The sequence below is a fragment of the Athene noctua genome, chromosome 1 (genome assembly GCF_965140245.1).
Source record: "Athene noctua chromosome 1, bAthNoc1.hap1.1, whole genome shotgun sequence".
Classification (NCBI taxonomy): Eukaryota; Metazoa; Chordata; class Aves; order Strigiformes; family Strigidae; genus Athene; species Athene noctua.
This window is the reverse complement of record NC_134037.1, coordinates 190,542,217-190,560,704: the sequence shown is the minus strand read 5'-3', so window position 1 is coordinate 190,560,704 and position 18,488 is coordinate 190,542,217. Positions and strand designations below refer to the sequence as shown.

Genomic DNA, 18,488 nt, shown 5'->3' with positions numbered 1-18,488 from the left:
GACTTTACACTCCTCATTTTACAAGGTACTTAAAACGTTCTCAATTTCGTGCTGGACTGGGTGGCGATCAGCCTGCGGTGCCCGCAGAAGCTGCTGGAAGGCAGGGGGGACGTGGCGAAGCACCTGGCTACCAGGTGCTGCCCCTTGCTCGTCACCCGCGCTGGGCACCTCGACGGGAGAAGTCACACCTGAGGGCGGCGGGGGCCGCCTCTCGCCCGGTCCCGGGAGGCGTTGGCTCCCCTCAGCCCTGACGCCCGCCGGCGGGGCCGGGGCAGGGACTGAGGCCGAGGCCTTCCCCTCGGGCCGCTTCCCGCCCGCTCGCCGGGGCGGGGGCCGGCTCTGCCGGCGCAGCTGGCAGGAAGGCCCGGCCCGGGCAGGGAGGGAAGGGAAGGGGAAGAGGCGGGGCCTGGAGCCCAGCAGTGTCAATAATACAATAGGGCTCTTGTGCGGCCGCCGCCGCCGGAGGAGGAGGAGGAGGAGGAGGAGCGGGGCGGGCGGGGGGCCTGGGCCTGGCTGCGGGCGCGCCGAGCAGCCGGCACGCAGGGCGGGAGCCGCCGCCGGCCACGGGCCCGGGCGGGCGGGCGGAGGCGATGCGCGCCGGCGCGGGACGGCACCAGCAGCCGCCGCAGGAGCAGCAGCCGCCGCCGCGGCGGGAGCGCCAGCCCTGACGGCCGCGGCCGCCCACGCCGGCGAGCAGGGGAGGAGGAGGAGGAGGAGGAGGAGGAGGAGGAGGAGGAGGCGGCGGCGCGCCGGGCCGGGCCGTGCCGCGCCGCGCCGGCGGCGGGAGGTGAGCGCGGCCCGGGCTGCCCGCATGGAGGCGGGGCGGGGGGCGGGCGCCGGGCCGCCGGGGCCGCCGCGCCGGGCCTGTGAGCGGGGGAGGCGCCGGGCCTGCGGCGGGCGGGAGGTGGCGGCGGCGGCGTTTGGCGCCAAGGCCGGGCAGGAGGAGGAGGAGAAGGAAGCATCGGCGAGCGGGGGGAGGTGGCGGCTCCTGCGGGTACGTGGGGCGCCGGGGGGGGGCGCGGAGCCGGGCCGGGGGTGGCGGCGGCCGTGCCGTGCCGGGCGGGCAGCGTTCACCCCGTCCGGCGTGGGCGCTGCGGCCCCGGCCGCGTCCGGAGGGAAAAGTTGCTGCGGCTCCGCCGCCCCGCCGGAGTCGGGCCGCCGCTCCGCCCCCTCGCTCGCCGGGCTGTGCCCGCGGGGGACGGCAGGGGCTGGGCGGCGGCGGCGGCCCCCGGCGAAGCGCCCTTTTGTTCGCCGCAGCCCGGAGAGGCGGCGACCCGCCGGTCCCCTAGCCGGCGGGGCCCTGCGGAGCGCGGCTGGGCGTGGCGGGCGGGCGAGCAGACAGACAGACAGACAGCCGGGCAGACAGACAGCCGGGCGCTTGTCCGCTGCCGAGGACCGCTCCGCCAGTATGTCGAGGAACTTGCTAGAACTGAGTTTGACAATGAAGCGCTAGCGCAGCTCTCCCGCCGGCCCGGCCCGGCCCGCCGTGCCACCGAGGTAAGTTTTATCCCGGGAAGCGGTGGGGGAGAGCGGCCCGGTGCCTGCGGCTGCAGGGATGGGAAGGTCCTTTCTTGGGTTCTCCAGACCTTCCTGCCTCGCACCGCGTTCGCTTTAATGTCGCTCCTCTGCCTGCAAAAGCACCGATTCGTTTCACGGACGTACGGCGACCGGTGTGATCAGCGGCCGGGGATGTAGCGAAAGTAGCACTTTCAGATAATTCTGTGATGATTAAATGGGAGCGCTGGGCACAGCGCACCTTAAAATACACCTTAATGGAAAGTATAAATGCTGCTTTTTCCTGTTTTTTAACTACAGTTATTTTATGAAGAGCGTTTATAGTTATTTGGAGTTCAGCTATTGCTCACAAATTGTTATAATGAGTGGCTATGAACTTTAATTAAAATATCGTTAAATTAGCACTGTACTTTAAAGCTGTGTGTTTTTTCACGTTAAGAAGAAGGGGATGCTGGAGATGGCATCCAGTCTCGATTAGAAACCCTGTGATTAAAATACACTACAAACTTGAAAGCTGTTGTGCCTGTCTGTTAACGCAAAAGAGCCTTTGCGCTAAAACTGAGAGATCTAGAGAACTGTATTTTGTCTTGGTGCGTGAGAAATGTTTTATCTGCAGCCAACTTTTTACGTCATGTTGGTGCTTGTTGTGGGCTGTTCTGTAGAGCATCTCGAGCACACCTGCTCATCTCTATGAGGCGAGACCGTATCTTAGCGATGGTTAGAGCTAACCTGAAAATTCGAGAGCCGGATGGATGGGTTTAGAGAGGAAGGAGTGACCTGGATGAAGGCACGTTAGCATACCTTTCAAGCCTGCCACAGAGTTCCTTTGCAGGATGTCAGAAAAGCTTTCACCTGCCCTTATGGAAGGGAGAAAATGCATGAGAAAATGCAATTTGAAGTCGCTTTAGAAGTGCCTTTTCAAATTAAAATTAGTGCTTTTAGGATCCAAAGTTTTGTTGTTTATTTTTTTTTTAACTGAACTTCTGACCTCTTTCCAGACTAGACCTGACATGCTCTGTTTTTAGTGCCAGAGAAGAGCAGAAGGAAGCTCTTTTCTGCAAAAGTTGGGCTTTAAATGCAGTAAAAGTAATCAAAATAATGAGAGCTGTTTCTATTACCTGTCCTTCATTTGATGTTTCCTCTTTCTACGTTCCTTTTACAGAACAGGCCTCCCTCCCTCCCACAGCAGAAAAGATTCCCAAGTTGGGTCAGCCAGTGGAACTATGTGGGTTGGTTGGTTTGGTTTTATGTGCGTTATATACGTGTAGCAGGTACCCGCAAAGATTTGCTGTAGAGCTGGAGTAGGAACATACACAGTGGCATTTATTGGCAGGGATGCATGTTCATTTGGGATCTTCTTAAAATAATGAAAATCCGCTGCAAATGTAAAAGCCTGGGCTAGAGGATCTCAGTGTAGCTTTAGAATAAACCCAGCTTTTTCCTCCTCTGTGGGTCTGTGTACTTCCTGTGGCAGAAAATTGGGAAGTTTGTATCTGGGATTTACTGGGATACCCGAGATTGCTGTGGGCTTTTTGGTTTGGTTTTTAAAATACATGTAGTTTTCATAGAGCTGGGTGGTTTGCCTAGGGAGGAGAATTTACAAAGGCTGCTTGGCTATAATTGAGTATTATTTTTACCTGTACGACTTTATATATGTACAGGTGGGCAGACACACATGCATGTGGTCACTGTAGTAGCTATGACATGCTGAGTGCTGTAAAGCATTTATCCCAAAGATCTTGCTGCAGCTGGCCTGTGGGGTGTCTTGACTGGTGACCTGAACTCCTGGCTGTCATGATGGCAGGTGTGGAGGGCCATGGTGAAAATGGCTGGATTTGTTAGACCTGCTGGGGAGAAGTGAAGTCAAGCCCTGTACAGTCTGCCTTGAGGTTGAGTTTGAAATTGATACCCCTACCGTGCTCCCCATGGTCTTTTTAGGTAGCCTATTTCAATCTTTGAAATTAATTTCTGACCATCATGCCCCAGAGGATGAGGAGGATAGCATGGTGTTTGTACATTTTTGGTTAGCTAGGTGAGACCTGGGATATATCAGGGGTAGGAACATACTCGCATTTTTGTCTTTTATAATCCATGGATGAAAATGTTATATAAAGCCCTGTTTCTGTGGTGTGTTTTTTTCCTTTAGTCCCTAGAAGTCTCCTTTAGAAGTTGGTATATGGTTTTGGGGGCTCTTACCTGTATAGGTTTGTTAGTGTACCATTGTGCCTACTCCTCAGAAAATGCAGGGCAATTTAATAATACAGAATGTTGTAGTCAACATTTTAAAGTTAATATTTTGTTAAGCATGGGTATAATTTTTTGGATGCATTTTATAACCAAAAACTTGCTGTTTGTTGCTTTTGGTTGGTGACTTCTTGCTTTATAAACAGAAATGGACTTAGTCAAAACTTGCTGTTTGATCGTGCCAGATTAATCTCTCCTCACTCCCACAATTTTTGCAGGAGCTACAGCTAAGGGGACTCAGGGGCTTTCACATTTTTGGAGAGGGGAACCCTTCCTCTGAAATCGTGTGGCATTTCTCTTTTCTGAAGATTTGAAGTGCTTGCAACACTTGAGGCTTCATGTAATTGGAGACATAAATGCAATTTTGACATACTTTACTTAAAATGGAAACTAACAAGTTAATAATAGCTCTTATCGGGCATATTTATGTAATGGAAGCCAACAGATGCTATTTGCATCTTGAAGAGCTGATGTATAAAATGTTATGTCAGGGCCCTGGCGGAGGCTGGGTCAGGTGGGAGTGGGAGATGCCGGAGATCTGTAGGGCTTGATGGCACCTCTGAAAAGTGAGATAACTATATGAAATGTTGCATTTTAGCACACAGCTGATTTTAGCTTAATGCTGCTATTTAAAATAAAAAGAGTGGGAGAGGTGATTTCTTTTATATTTATCCATGTTAAATGATCAATTACACTGTCACTTTAAAATTACTTTTCTTTATACTATGTTCTAGCTAAAACTGCACATCTGATGTTCAGAACCCCTAAAAGTTGTGTTTATAGATACTATTTTTATTGGTGCTTCAGCTTGTTTCAGCTATAAGATGGGATCTGGCAAAGGCGTTCTAGAAGTGTAACGTGACAGCCTGGGTGTTGACTTCTGTGGAGAGATGTCTGTGCAATTACTAACCACCTCCCTGTTTCCCTGGGCTGTTCACTCTTTCATATTTATTTACTTCCAAGCAACCCTTCTCTAGATGGCATCTGAACTTTTCCAACATTTAAGATCTTATTACAGTGTGTAGGAGACCAAGAATTTGGGGATTAGAGCAGTCTGGGACGTGTGATTTTTGGGCCTAACGAAAGCTCCTGCTTTTGTAGAGCTATAATACAAGCTTTACTTGGATTTAAAGAAGTGGAAGAGACCCTGAGCTGTGAGCATGGCTGCGGAGGCTCTGCTGGCATTTGTTAAGTCACCCTGTTCAGAGGAGCACGAGAAGGTGGGAGGATAAGCTTGTGACTGCTGATGCTATTTGTTATAACTTTCTCCTGGATTAAATGCTGGAATGCTTGCCTTAGCTTGTTAAACTTCTAAAACTTTGGAGTGCTTTCCTTCTTTAAAGTACACCTGTTACAGCATTAGATTACAGAGCTGTGTTTCTTGCTTATTGAATTGAATGCTGAACATAACATATCATGTCGTTAATGCCTCCTTGTGTTTTAATTAGAGCTGTAGGGAGATGTTAAAAAACAGGTTCATACACATGCCTGACTGGTTGCTAAAATGAATATGCTTGTCACACAGTCTTGAGGGAATTATGTATTATTTTGTTAATCTACTGTCCAGGCCTTTCTGCCCTGCCCTTTTCTTTTTTCCTTCCCCCCCCCCCCCCCCCCCCCCCCCCTAAAAAATTCTTGCTTGAATGTTTTCTGAGGGCCTGTCATATCTGCAAAAAGCTCCTGACTCTGTGGTAGCCTTTGCTCAGGCTCTTGGTCATGTCCTAGAGAGCAGTTTCATTCCGGTGTGAGTGGTTTGATGCACAGCAAGTCCAACAGCTTCTAAGGGTTTGCACTGTGCAGTTGTGCAGTGGGTGAGTAGACGCTGGGATGCTCCAGTGGAAGGGGTGGTACCCCACTTTTGGCTCTGCAAGCCGAAACTGACCAGGAGCCTTTATTGCCAATAGTGAATTCTGTGCGACTGTGTTATGAAGTGTTTTCCAAGCTGTGTTTTAAATTTACAGGTAGTTCTTGTTTTGGAATATGCTGTTGGGTAGATGATCAAGTAGTGGGAGGAAGACTTCTGCATAGGACATGCCCGTGTGCTGAATAGCTTTTAATTGTGGTACATAGCTTATCGTATAATACTGGATGACTGAAATTCTTTAAGTATGCAAATAAATGCTATATCTGCTACAAATGTTAGACAAAAGTTTTTCTGCTAAAGATATTTTTGGTTTTAGATTGATGCAGTTTGGGTGTTAGGTTGATAACACTGCTAGGTCGATGCAGTAATACGGGTGTTCACAAACACGTGAAAATCATAACTAAACTCTGAGCTTTCATTCATACCACTTCAAAAATGTGAGCATTGGTTTAACAGACCAGACAATTTTAAAATAATGCTTGCTTTAAAGAGCGTGACGATAATGAGAAAATTATTATTTTTAACGCACAAATATTTAAATCTTCCCTACGTATCAAGTATAGCAGAATAAAATGGCAGTATTTTCTTTCTGCTGCCACAGAAAATCCTGATCTTGAACCGCAAGATACAAAAATGTATAGGAGAGACGTGTATCCTGTCAGGGAAGGAAAAAAATGTCCCTAGTGGGATTACTTGTGGTTTTTAATTCTCCTTATTGTTCTGCTTTTAACCGCTTGTATTTCTTTAATATTCTTCCAGTGTTAATTTGCAGGTTTTGTTATCAAAGTGGCTGTAGAGGGCTCAGAGTTTGAAATAGTGCCATGTCCCACCCAGGTTTTGGCTTTAATGAAGAAAAAATTCCCCAAAACCTTATGGAGCTAGAATATGCAGTATGCAAGCAAGTTAGAGGCGCACAAGAAAATGGTAGGCTCAGCAATTATCTGGTGAGGAGGAGCCTCAGCAGAAGGAGAGGTAGGAGTAATACCTCTCTCACTGTTATGAGTACTTGCAAAGGAAAAGGAGTAACAAACTCATACTCCTGTTCCTGCTTTCATGCAGATAGGCTCTTTTTCCAGCAGGTGACTGACTGAAATAGTGATAATAGGTGATTACTCCGCAGTGCAATGTAAACCTTGTTAAATGTTGTTTGATAGGAAGAAAAAATGCTCATTCAAGCACAGAAAATAGTTTTTTATGTTTTTTCAAGAACCGTTGACCGGTGGTTTGACGAGGGAAAGGTTACCGGTCATCAGCATTGCTTCTCTTTGATAGCATTAACCTTGTTTGGTGGAGTTGTAGCAACTCTTCAACTTCAGCCTAATTCGAGAGCAGTTGTGTTCTTTTACAAAAATCAAATTGACTGTCATTTAAGCAACTGAAAGGCAGATACTTAAACCTGATAATGAAGTTGCAGTCTTCCTTATGTTAACAACATAATCATTTCCAGCGTAGCGTGAAATGAGCGATCTTAAGAAGTAAGTGAAGCATTTTGCCTGACAAATTTGAACTTGCAGCTCTGCAACAGAATGTGCGAAGGGTGAGGGAGGAACCAAAAGGTTGATCTTAATACAAAGTGCTTGTTTAGGAGCAACAATGCTCTAATGGCTGTTGACATACATAGGAAGTAAAATTCATTCCTGCTTATATTGATTCTTCTATGGAAATTATTTTTGCAAAACATTTTGTCTGCATTGCAGAAATTAATTTTCTGCACTTTCTTTGGTTAGTGCTTCTTTACTTTTTTTTGGAAAAAACCCCAACCCAGTGGGATGAAATAATTCCAGATTTTTATATAAATAGAAATAATGCAAGATGGTTTTGGGTGCTCTTTGCAACTGATATTCATCAATTTAGGTGGGTTTGGTTTTTGTTGGTTTTGTATTTTTTAAGATCCGTACTGTAGTTTTCCAGTGGCATTTTGTGAAAATTTCAAAAGCCTTTCTTTTATTCAGGTATTTTTCAGATTTTTAAGTATGTTGAAGTTGGTAGTAAGCATATTTTTGATCAAAATACATTTTTATACAGCTAGCTTACAAAGAGTTTAGTTACAGTGGCAATTGAATGAGATTTTGTCAGTGACTAGTCGGCTACATACATGTATGCTTCTGCAATTTTGGAGATCTGACTTGCTCTTATCAGATCTATATGCCTATGCAGAGGTGAAATAGCTGTATTACAACTGTTGTCAGATATAAAGACTGGTCTGAGCTCAGTGAAGGCAGAGGTGGTTAAAAATTTATGTATCAGTACCTTGTGTATTCTGTCTTCTATTGCTTAAAACTGAATATATATGGTTTTTTTCTGGATCTGACATGTGGAGTTTTCATTTTTCTTCCTCTATAAATGCCATAAAACTTCAGAAGGTGGGACGTAAGTTATTAGAAAGCTGGCACTCCTGACAATCAGCTCAGTATCAGTCAGAGCCCCGTGACTCCCATTACATGGATTAATCTGGCCTAAATGCTGTCTTAAATCCTTTGTTTGGCGTCTTCTGTGTACTTGTTCTAGATTTTGAGAAGCCTCTACATGTAACAGCAAACAGGGATATGCATCAATTTCAGTTGCTTAGGTCTAACAGCTTTTGCAGATGCTGTTTCATTCTCTTTTTAAGATTATTGAAATAAATTTGTTTTCTGCAAATTCACTTCTGCATGTTTGACTTCCACATTTCAAACAGTTCACTTCTGAGGTATGAATGGGTTAAGAGCTGGAAAAAAAGGCTAAAGTAAATTAAAAAGGAGGAAAAGAAAAGCCGCAAGTGTACAGGATAACTTGAATGTAATTTATAGTTCCTACTTATCTCTCTCAGCAATGTCTTTGATGCCTTTGTAGTCTCCCGTTAGCTGTCCCATCTTCTTTTTGCCTTGACTTCACAACTTCTTCCTTGTTACTGGAGAAAACAGTATTTCCAGTGAGTGTCTCACAGTCTTCTTGGGACCCTATAAATCAGCAAGGTCAAATTAAATTTGTCTCCCGTACCAGACTCCAGACAGGGTAGGCTTCCAAATTATTTGTAATTGGCCTGAAAATACTTTGGCAGACCTTTTGGGTTAATTTTTTTTTTAAATAAGATTTCTGCAAGTTTGCTAGGTCTGTTAGAGGGGCTTTTTCCCTCATCAGTGTTTTTATGTGAGGTGTTGTGTTTTTTGTGGCTGTTATATTTGTGTGGATTTACATATGTGTATATATAAAAGCATCATCCACTGAAAAATCGTTGTGTTTTTTAATATTCATAGAAAATAAAGCGTTCGTGATATAACACTTTTTTTTTAGTGAACGCCTGTATTGATGTAATGAGTGTTTTGCTTGTGTATTTAACAAGAACTGTTCTCTTATGCCAGTATATATGTAAGTTGTTCTTAGTTAAGCAAATTGAATCTGTGTGTTTGATTTAAATTAACTACAATTGCTGATGTGTGTTTCATACAGATAATAAGTATGTTTTAAAAGCAAACTTACTTTTGTGTATCAAGAGGAACCGCTGGAAAAACAAGACCATGGAAAAGCATTGGTTTAGTGGAATAACTTTCAAAACACTGAAAAGTAACCAGATTGAACTTCTCAAATCCCTTTCTAACCACTTTCTACCTTATAATTTTTTTTCCAAAAAGCTTTCTTTCCTCCTTGAAATCCTTTTAGGGAATATATATTAATGTTACCTATCAAATAAACCAGCTATCGTAACAATTTGAAGGTGTTGTGCTAGTGTAACTACGTTATAATGATCAGACTGGTCATATATGTTTATTTCTGAAGAACTGGCATTAGTGTCAGCTGGACTATGGAAGTTAAGCCTGCTTTGCTCCAATACCAGACTTCTTTGGCTGTAATACAGCATCTTTAGATCTACCATTTAGAGGTTTTAATGCCACATTAGGGTACTCTGAGGCACCTCTGCCTGTTCATGGTCTCTTGTAGACTCATAGAGATTTAATCAGTTAGAATTGTGGTTTTAACTGCATGATGGCAGTTCTCAAAGGAGAAGCAGCTGAGTTCCTGTGTTTACTTTCTCTGTTGAGCTTTCCAGGACTGACAGGATTATAGAAGTTTTTGTGCTTCAGGTAAGCAGAAGTGATGTAAAACTCTCATGGAGCAAACCTATTAAAGCGAGTTGTCTTTTTTTTTTTTCTTCTCTTTTTTTTTTTCTCCTTTGGGTCATTGATGCGGTTTGGCGAATGTAGCACAAAGGACCTTGGTGTCATTTGTGTGCCCAAAGTGCAGAAATACCAGTGTGTCATGAGGGGCAGTGTTACCTGCTGTTCTCGGAACTGGTGAAAGCCTGAATTGGTAGAAGTCCATCCATACCTATGTGAGTGGCAGTCTCTGTATGTCTAGTTTAACCCATTGCTAAACAGTGTCAAGAGCTTTGCCTCCGCAAAGGAAACAGCTTTATATAGTAGAAGTCTTTCTTTAATAAACTACAAGAAATTATAAAGGTCTGTATATTTATAAGACAATTTTATTAAAGGTCACATTTTTCCTTTTGACAATAAACTCTTCTGGCAGTGGGTGCTTTAAAGGAGTAGTTCTCTTGCATTACAACTTGATCTTGCAACCCCCCATATGTTTACATCAGGGAATTTTGAGAAGAAATGAACTGTTTTGTCACTTAGGAGTTCTGCTCACAAATTCATCAGATTAAATGCTTTGCTAATCTCTGGCTTCATTTTGGTGCTGATTTAATTCCTATTGACTCAACCAGGGCCAAAATTTCCCTGCTTGTTTCTCAGAGCTTGTCATTTGTTTTGTGTGACTGAGTGGGAATGGCTTTGGAAAAGGATTAGTTAGCTGACACAGGTTTCTCTTTAATAACAGTAAAAAAACCCCAACCCTTTCTGACCATTTAAAATCATCTTCAAGCAAGAAGTAATTTTTGGTTGCTGCTATGGAATTTGCAGCCACAAAGAATGAAGTTGATGAAGTCTTGTTTACTGTGTTTTGGTGTCTGCTGCTTCATTAATTGCACTTGATTGTGCTCCAAGCCTTGTGTTTTGTGGTCTAAGTGTAAAGCTTGGGTGCTTTATTTATTTATGGAGTTTCTTTGCAGGAGGAGGTGGCAGTTTGAGTGCTGGTGTGACAATCAAATGTCTGACCAAGAAAGAACAGGGGCCCTTTCCTTATGAAAATTCAAAAACACCAATGTCCCGAGTTTCAAGCATGTCGGAAGTACTTTAAATTGCTGTGATAAGCAAGTGAAGTTAACACTGTCTTACTTCTCTCTTGCCCTTTTTTCTCTGGAAACTGGTTATCGTTTAGTTAAATACTAAGTGTTTTGATATGAGGTGAGCTGTTCACGAGGGTGATTTTTCTGTGGCCATCGAGACCACCTTCAAGGCCAGGATTATTCAGTATATCCACACCACTTTTAAGTATTCCAATTCCTTCTAGCCAGAGCAGTTGAAGAAACTTTAAAGCACATGTTCTGTAGCCTGCATGAATCCCTGTGTTGTGCACTGGTGAGCATTACAACTTAATGTATCCAGAAAAGGAAGACACGGTCTTTTTTTGACTTGTGTCATCTAACTGTGAGATAGCTTTCCTCTTGTAATCCAGACATAAATTATTCTTAATCTTTTCTTTAAGCTAACTGATGTCAGTCAGCTGTGGGTGTTGTGGTGGGGTTTTTTTTGTTTTGTTTTTGTTTTGTTTGTTTTCCCACTTGCATCAACCATAGTAGGAACATAGTCTTAGCAGGCTCATTTGCTTTGTAAAAGTTGGTGGTGGTTTGAGGCACAAGCGCCTCCTGACACTCTGCAGCAATTGGTGGTGGCCATCCTGCGATTAAGTGGGCGAAGCTAACAGCATAACACAGATAGGAGAAGCTTGCACAGACTGGTTTTCTGGCAGAGCGGTGTGATGGCTGTGAGTGCTTGCATGCTCCAGGTAGGCAGCAGCAGAGTCCTGCAAGGGAAAGGGGTTGGGGGAAAGGAGCCAGGGTCTGGTAGCCGGGAGGGAGGAGACGTTGGGGCTGAATCTCAGTAGAGGCAGAGGAGGGCTGGGGAGCTGAGGTGCAGAATGGGGGATGGCCTTTGCAGGTGTGGCAACTGCTAATGCTTTATGTGAGTCTGAACTGGATGCCTGAGGAGTGCTTGTGAGGGGAGGGGAGGAGGAAGGAATGTCCAAGCATGGATCTGCTTCTCGAAGGTATCCATTTACAGGGCTGCAAATCAGCAGTTGAATCTGTGAGAGGAGGGATTTCTGCCATCATTCCCTCTTTGGTGTGTGAGCTGGCTGTCCTGAAAATGCTGGGCACTTTGAGTCCCACCGTAAAGACCTTTTAATTTGCTTCATGGGGAGTTAAAGCATTATGGGATTGGTTGTTTCTTGTTGTTCTGGAGCCAGAGATCTAACTTGAAGGCACTGAAATTGAAGTGCACATTTAGTATTACATCAGTCTGAAGTCTGAGTCTGGCCCGTCATCTTTTATATTGTCAGTGTGTGGAGGATCCAGCAAGAAGCAGTGATGCTGCTTTTAGCATTTGTGACTCTCTTGTGCGTGGTGGGGTCATGGGACTTGCTGCAGAGTGTATGAGAATGGCATGGCTGTGCCATCAGAAATGTAACATCTGTTACCATAGTTTAGAAGTTCTCACACTTGCTGAATCATTTTATTTTTTTATTTTAAGATCTCCACTAAAGATATCCATAACTGTGCACAAATATAGTTGCATTAAATAATGGAAATTAGCTGTGGGAAAAGATGCTCCTAGGTCATCTAGATTATTCCTTCTGAAATGTTTGCTTGACCCTCCCTTCAGAAAATAACATGAAACAGTACTGCCATCACTCAGCTTTAGGAAATGCATACAACTACATCTGTTTAGCATGACAGTTAAAATCTTGACTGGCCAACATGTGGCTGTGGCTAATGGCAAGACATGTAGCGTTCCCTTTCTTCAAGAACTGGATTTATTTCTTTGGCTCTAGTTCAGAGCCCTGTTCTCCAGCTCCTGGTAGTAGGTAGCACCAAAATACATTTGGTACTTCTGCCTGTATTCAGCATTCCAGGCTTCATGGATTCAGGAAGCATCCTGCCAGCTCCTGATCTTTTATCCCAATTTAGCTCTCCTACTGCAGGCTTCTGCCACATGCATTTGTGGGCTCTTCCTGATACGCTTCTCTGCACTGCAATGTGACCTGCCGCAGGGAATACCCACTCTTTGGAGAGAGATGCATCCTGCACCAGGCTGAAGTAATACATCTCCTTAACATTTCATCCTGAAAAAGAGGAGCACGTACCTGACCTGGTATGTGGTAACTGTCCTTAACATTTCATCCTGAAAAAGAGGAGCACGTACCTGACCTGGTATGTGGTAACTGTCCTTGCGTGCACTGTACACTGTAGCAGTGTATGTATATTCCTCAGTCTCTGAAGCAGGGAGGAGAGACGTAAGGGCAGAATAACTATTTGGGATTGCTTGCTCTCGCCAACGCGCAGCAATACGTTCATGTGCTGTGGAATAGCTGATGCACAGTACTTGCTGCTTCACAGCAACATGTCTATGTGGCTAGGTGCAGTCCCTAGTGCAGACAGGCCGAACAAACCACTTTGTGCAGTCCTCCTCTTTAAACTCGGGTCCCACATTTGTTGTTGCCTTGCCCTCAGGCCAGTTTGAGAAATGCTGAGCTGGAGCATGTTGTCTTGGCAGCGCAGCTACCAGGACTCTTGTCCAATCTTTGTTTAAACGTCAAGAGTTGCAGCCTCCTATCCTTTCCCTGGGGACATAGACCAGCAGTTCTGACTCTCAGGATGTTTCCTTAATGCTAAGCCTAAACTTTTTTTTTTTTCCCTAAATTCATGCCATTACATCTGATCTCTTAGAGACCCATGCCTTTGTTCCACTAATATTAATAGCTTACTAGTATATGAAGAACATAAACAACTTTGTGTGCACCTTGGGTTAACAGGTGCTTAAGTTAAATCCTGTGTGTATGTCAGTCTTGGTTGCTTTTCCTTGTAAGGGCAGTTGTTTCAGCCCCTGACTTGCTTTTTTGCATGTATACGTTAATTATATTGTGTAACATGTAATTTCAAGCAATGAATAAAAAGTTTTGAGTATTTTGCAGAACGGCTGGCGCTACACATACGCTAAATAACTGCTGCGTTGGGTCACCATCTGAGTGCCTGGGGGCCCAGGACTTCAGAACGTTTCATAAAACGGCTTGATGTTACTTGTTAGTTGGCTTATGAAACCTATCCTTCTAGACATCCTGCTGCATTGTTTGTCTGAAAGCGGGATAAGCTGCTGTGGGAAATTGTTTTCCCAGCAAATTTCAATTGGCTGCTGGGAATTACTAAGTCGCTGGCTATTATTAAGAATAGGCTTGTTGCTGTGTAAAGGTATAATGGAATATTTTTGTGATAGTGAAAGGAAGTGAAGGTGCTAGAGAGTTGCAAGCTTTGCTAGATGCTTTCCGTGTCTGTGACCTATCTTTAAGGTGAGACAAACTATCTTTAGATTTTTACAATGAGGTTGTGGATTTATATTGAATTACTTTCTTGGCTAAGCCAGTGTGGAAGAGAGGTAAAAATCAAGAAGCTGCTAAATACTTGCTGTAGTTAGCACTGTTAGAAGCTTATGAAGAAGCAGCATCAGATCACAGGTTTTTACAAGCAAAAACCTAGCCCTGTTTGTTATGAAGTAAGGATTTTAGAAGACTCTTCTTAAAGCTTAGTGACTTTTTCTTTTCTACTTGTAGTCCCTGCAGGATTGTCTGGAAGTATCTCTTCAGATAAATACAATGGATACTGTTTTGGTATTTGGATATCTTGTTCCTATTATGATTTTTTCAGAACTATAAGGGAAAGAGAGAGTACAATTACTTTTGTTACTGGTCGTCCGTGGGGAGCTGGCTACATGCGTTAGATATCTGAAACAGTCTGTAAAAAATTGGAAGTAACACAATGCTTTTCTGATACCTTTCCCACATAAGCAGTTGTTACATCTGTGGAATTATTTATTGTGAAGGACACATGAAGTGTCACAAGACCAGCTTTCAGATTCAGTCTTGAAAGTCGTTTGTGAGGTGGGAATTGCACAGTAGATGATGCAAGTTATCTGACAGCTCATGTTACCAGAAGCGAGCTAAGGAAACATGGATTAGGTGAAATGCTCACATGAATGTGTGCAGTTGCTTAGAAAACTGATAGTTACTAATTAGTTTCAAACAAGACAGGTGAATTTGATGAGATTTAAGTGGTCTTTCCTAGGTTCAGTATTAATTAATATTTGTCATTAATGATGTGGGTGAAGGAATGAGGACTCTGCTCATTAAATAGCCAGATGAAACTGGGTGGCGCTGCGTGTCTATTTGAGAAGATGCTTTGAATTTATAGTTATCTTGAGAGATTGGAGAAGGAGCCTGGAAAGAAGGGTTGGATGGGACTGAGCAGGGGGCTGAGGGGCAGGTCTGCGCTGGGAGGGTTTCGCTGTGCTCCTACAGGCTGGGAGCCATGGGCCCAGCAGCAATAACTGCTCATGGCCAGAACGTGAAGCAACAGAGTCATGCAGTTGCAAAAGCAAAGGCACTGGAGTTTGCACTTAGAATTATTATCTGCAACTCACGTGACAGTAAAGGATGTTTTTCTTTAACAAGAAAAGAGATTTTCCGTGTAGGGAGCCTTTGCCCAGTTTTGGGCATTGTAACCTCATGGTGGTTTTGTGTGCCAGCCTCAAAGTGTGGTGGAGAGCAGCAGCTGACAGGATCAGAAATGTAGAAAGTGTGGCCTGTGAGCAGAGGGTGAAAGAACTGTGTTTTATTTAGTCTGGAGAAAAGACTAAGATGTACCAACAAAAGAGGTAAGCCTTGTGTTTCAAACGTGAAGTTAGCTGTATAAAGAAGAAAGGGATGGTCTCTTCAGGGTCCAGTGCAGAGAGAGATCTGGTAAAGGACTTGAGCCTCGTCGAGGGAGATGTGTGCTTTAAGCTCTGGGACAAGCTTTGCAACAGTAAGGGTCATGCAGAATAGAAGGGGCTCTCCTGGAGAGGCTGCAGAGCCTCTGTTATGCAAAGTCTGAACTCTTGGTCCAGTCTCAGTGCCTTTTTCCAGGACCCTGGCAGATCTTTTTTTCTGCGACTGTCTCTTTTTTTTTTTTAAATGGCAGTGCAGTGTGGGGGACAGAGAAGCACGAAGCACCTATTTTCAACCAACAGGATTTTTGTTTTGGAGGCTTGGCTCTTGGTAAGTACTATGGTAAATTACAGAGGGAATGGTAGTATAACAGTAGTGATAACTGCAAAAATAGGTCTTTGTTCCAAATGGCTTTCTGTTGTTAAAAGTTGTATTTTAAGAAATAAATCTTCCTGATGCTTTTTCCCCTGGTGACGCTTAGTTTCTGGGCAGTATTTATGAAAAGCTACTGTGCATTTCTAAATTTTGTTTTCTGTGTCTACATTTTTCTTTAGTTCCTATAATTTTTTTTTCTTTTCTGTTTCTCCTTGCCACAGTTACTGTGGTTGCCTTGTTGCTTTTTCAAATGTACCCAGGGAGTAGAAATGCAGAGTCCGTTAGCACAGTGTGTGCAGATAGGAAGACGAGCTTCTGCTGTGTGTTCTTTAGCCCACTCCTGAACTTGCTGATGGGGAGTTTGGAGGGTTGACATCTTTCCAGACTGTTGTCAGTCTTCTTTTTTTTTACCTGCTAGCGAAGAGCCCTCTGCTCATTAATTTGAGGTGAATTAGTTTAATGTTTCTGAATCAGTATGTTAAGACTGGCTTCCCCCCACCCCAGAAAAGGAGGGGAGTGGTATTTTGTGGGGTTAGCTGTATCTTCGTGCTATGCTGTATATTTGTACAGGGCTATGAAATAAATGAAGTTGGGACTGAAGATTATGATTGTATAGTGTAAGGGTTAGAGAAAGAAAAGATTTTTAGTTGAACCTTTTGGTTTTTCAGAGTTCATCTTGGCATTTAACTGAGCAAACAAATGTGTTTTTAATGACGAGTTCAAAAATATATTAGTTTTGTGGTTCAGCTGGGAGGCAAAAGCTGTGGTTTTGTTCACGCTTAAAAGTTGTAGGCTGTGTTGCATTTTAATGATGCCATTTGAGCTGCCACCACCAGGACTTTGCTTGTGTTTCTATCAAAAACTTACATTAAAGGCATTCAATCAGGACACTAAAGAATTATCCCATAATGAAACATAAGAAAAACTTGTTTGAAGTTATATTTGAAAAATCGAACCAGGCATTAATTAATTTTTTACTTCATCTCGTCCTTTGCCCTCTCTCCTCCAGTGCATTTTGTGGGTGAGGCTCTTGGCATTTCTTAGCTGGCGGGTAGAGGCAGTGTTAATACCGGGGTTTTGCGGCAGAACAGCATTGGGCTTTTAAAGCCAGTCCCTCTGGTTACCCCCACTTGCTGTGTGTCAGCTCGGCACACTGTATTTCTGCTGCGTGTGAGCTGGGTGCCTCTGGCTGGAGACTGGAGGCTCCCGTCGATGCTCTGATGCTCATCGATGTTCCAGTGCTCGTCCCAAGTGCGCTTCAGCCTGCTCATGGGCCCTGTGGATCGCTTCAGGCCATGTGTGTGGTGGAGACCGGGGGAGTGTATCTGCTTATCTCCAGTTAAAAACCCGTCCCACATAGTGTGATTCATGTTTTGGCAACCTTGGATCTGGTGCTGCTTTGATCTGCAGATCTTCTCGTGTTGCTCAAAATTAATTGCTTAATGTGGGGTATAGCTAGAGACTGTCAAGGAGATGGGAAGAGGAAACTGGGAGGATTTAATAAAAAAACCCCAAACCAAAAAAACCCCTCTTGGAACACACAGACAAAAAACCCAAAGACAAAACCTTAAATCAAAGAAAATTAACATAGCCAAAACTTCTAAAATTTTTTAAGGTCGGCATACAGGAGCCACAATATATTGTGTGTTCCCCTTCTCTCCTCTACAGCACACACACACAGCCCCCCCCCCGATTGTAAGGAAGTGTTTTCCTTTGATGCCACAGCCTAAGTTGAGCAACAATAGTTCTTAAGTAATAGGATCTGTGCCACTCCTCAGTGGATGGGTGGTGGTATCCTTTTCTTGTACTGCAGATGGGTGGAGAAGCAGAAATGTTACAGCATGGTGCTGACACTTCAGCCAGAAACTGCCTTATTTCAGTTAGAAAGTCATTGCCATCCTCCCCTCCCCCTTTTTATTCTTTTTCTTCTGGCAGCGTATGCAGTTATCAGTTCCTTGGTTTTTACTTGAATTTCTGCTCTCTAATACTTTGTTCCCCAGCTCATAGTAGTTCTGTTTTTGTTAGCTTTTTACTCTAAGGCATGGGGTGGACTGCCTGCCAGGACAGACCCTTGTCTAACTGCTGACGTCTCTGAGGAGTGCTGCAACTAATCTGTTGGGTGTAACAACTTTAATGCTTTTGCCATGTCCATTACAATAGGACACAAAACATACATGTGTGCGATCCTGCAGGAGGGAAATGTGGGCAGTTGGTGGAGGGAAAAATTCCTTCTATTCCCATACTTAATATTGTTCAAGACTTGGGTCTAGATTGAAAAGGGTGAGTAAGCAGAATCCCTGCCAGGGAAGCTGAGCTATCCAGGATTGTCAAGGAGAAGACTGAAGGAATGTCTTGAGGAATTAAGGCAGGAGCCACACCGAGCTTTCCCTCTACTTATTTTTTATTTGCCCTTCTTTGAATTTATAAGCATGTTCAGTTCACAGAAGGCTCTTTAGAAGGCAGAAAGAATTGGTGTATTTGGAGAAATCAGCCCCTTAAGTCAGCTGAATAATCGTGCAGCTACATGAACATTTTGGTTTGTATTCCCAGAACATCACAGAGAATATACTAAATAATGATTTGGTTGGTTGATATTGGTAAAGTTGGTTCCCATTCATGTTAAGAGGATGACAAAATC

The 18,488-nt window shown here is 44.0% G+C and overlaps 1 protein-coding gene across 2 annotated transcripts in view; it reads left to right on the top strand.

Moving 5' to 3' along the window:
- Positions 1 to 741: 741 nt before the first annotated feature.
- The window catches only part of JADE3 (jade family PHD finger 3), a 67,613-nt gene continuing 49,866 nt past the window's right edge, over positions 742 to 18,488 (top strand). The window contains exon 1 of one of the 2 annotated variants that reach the window (XM_074908053.1): positions 742 to 787. The gene's annotated coding sequence lies outside the window, so the exon portion shown is untranslated. Of the gene's footprint in view, positions 788 to 894; positions 995 to 18,488 lie in introns of those variants that run through there. The other variant, XM_074908061.1, reaches the window with a different exon arrangement.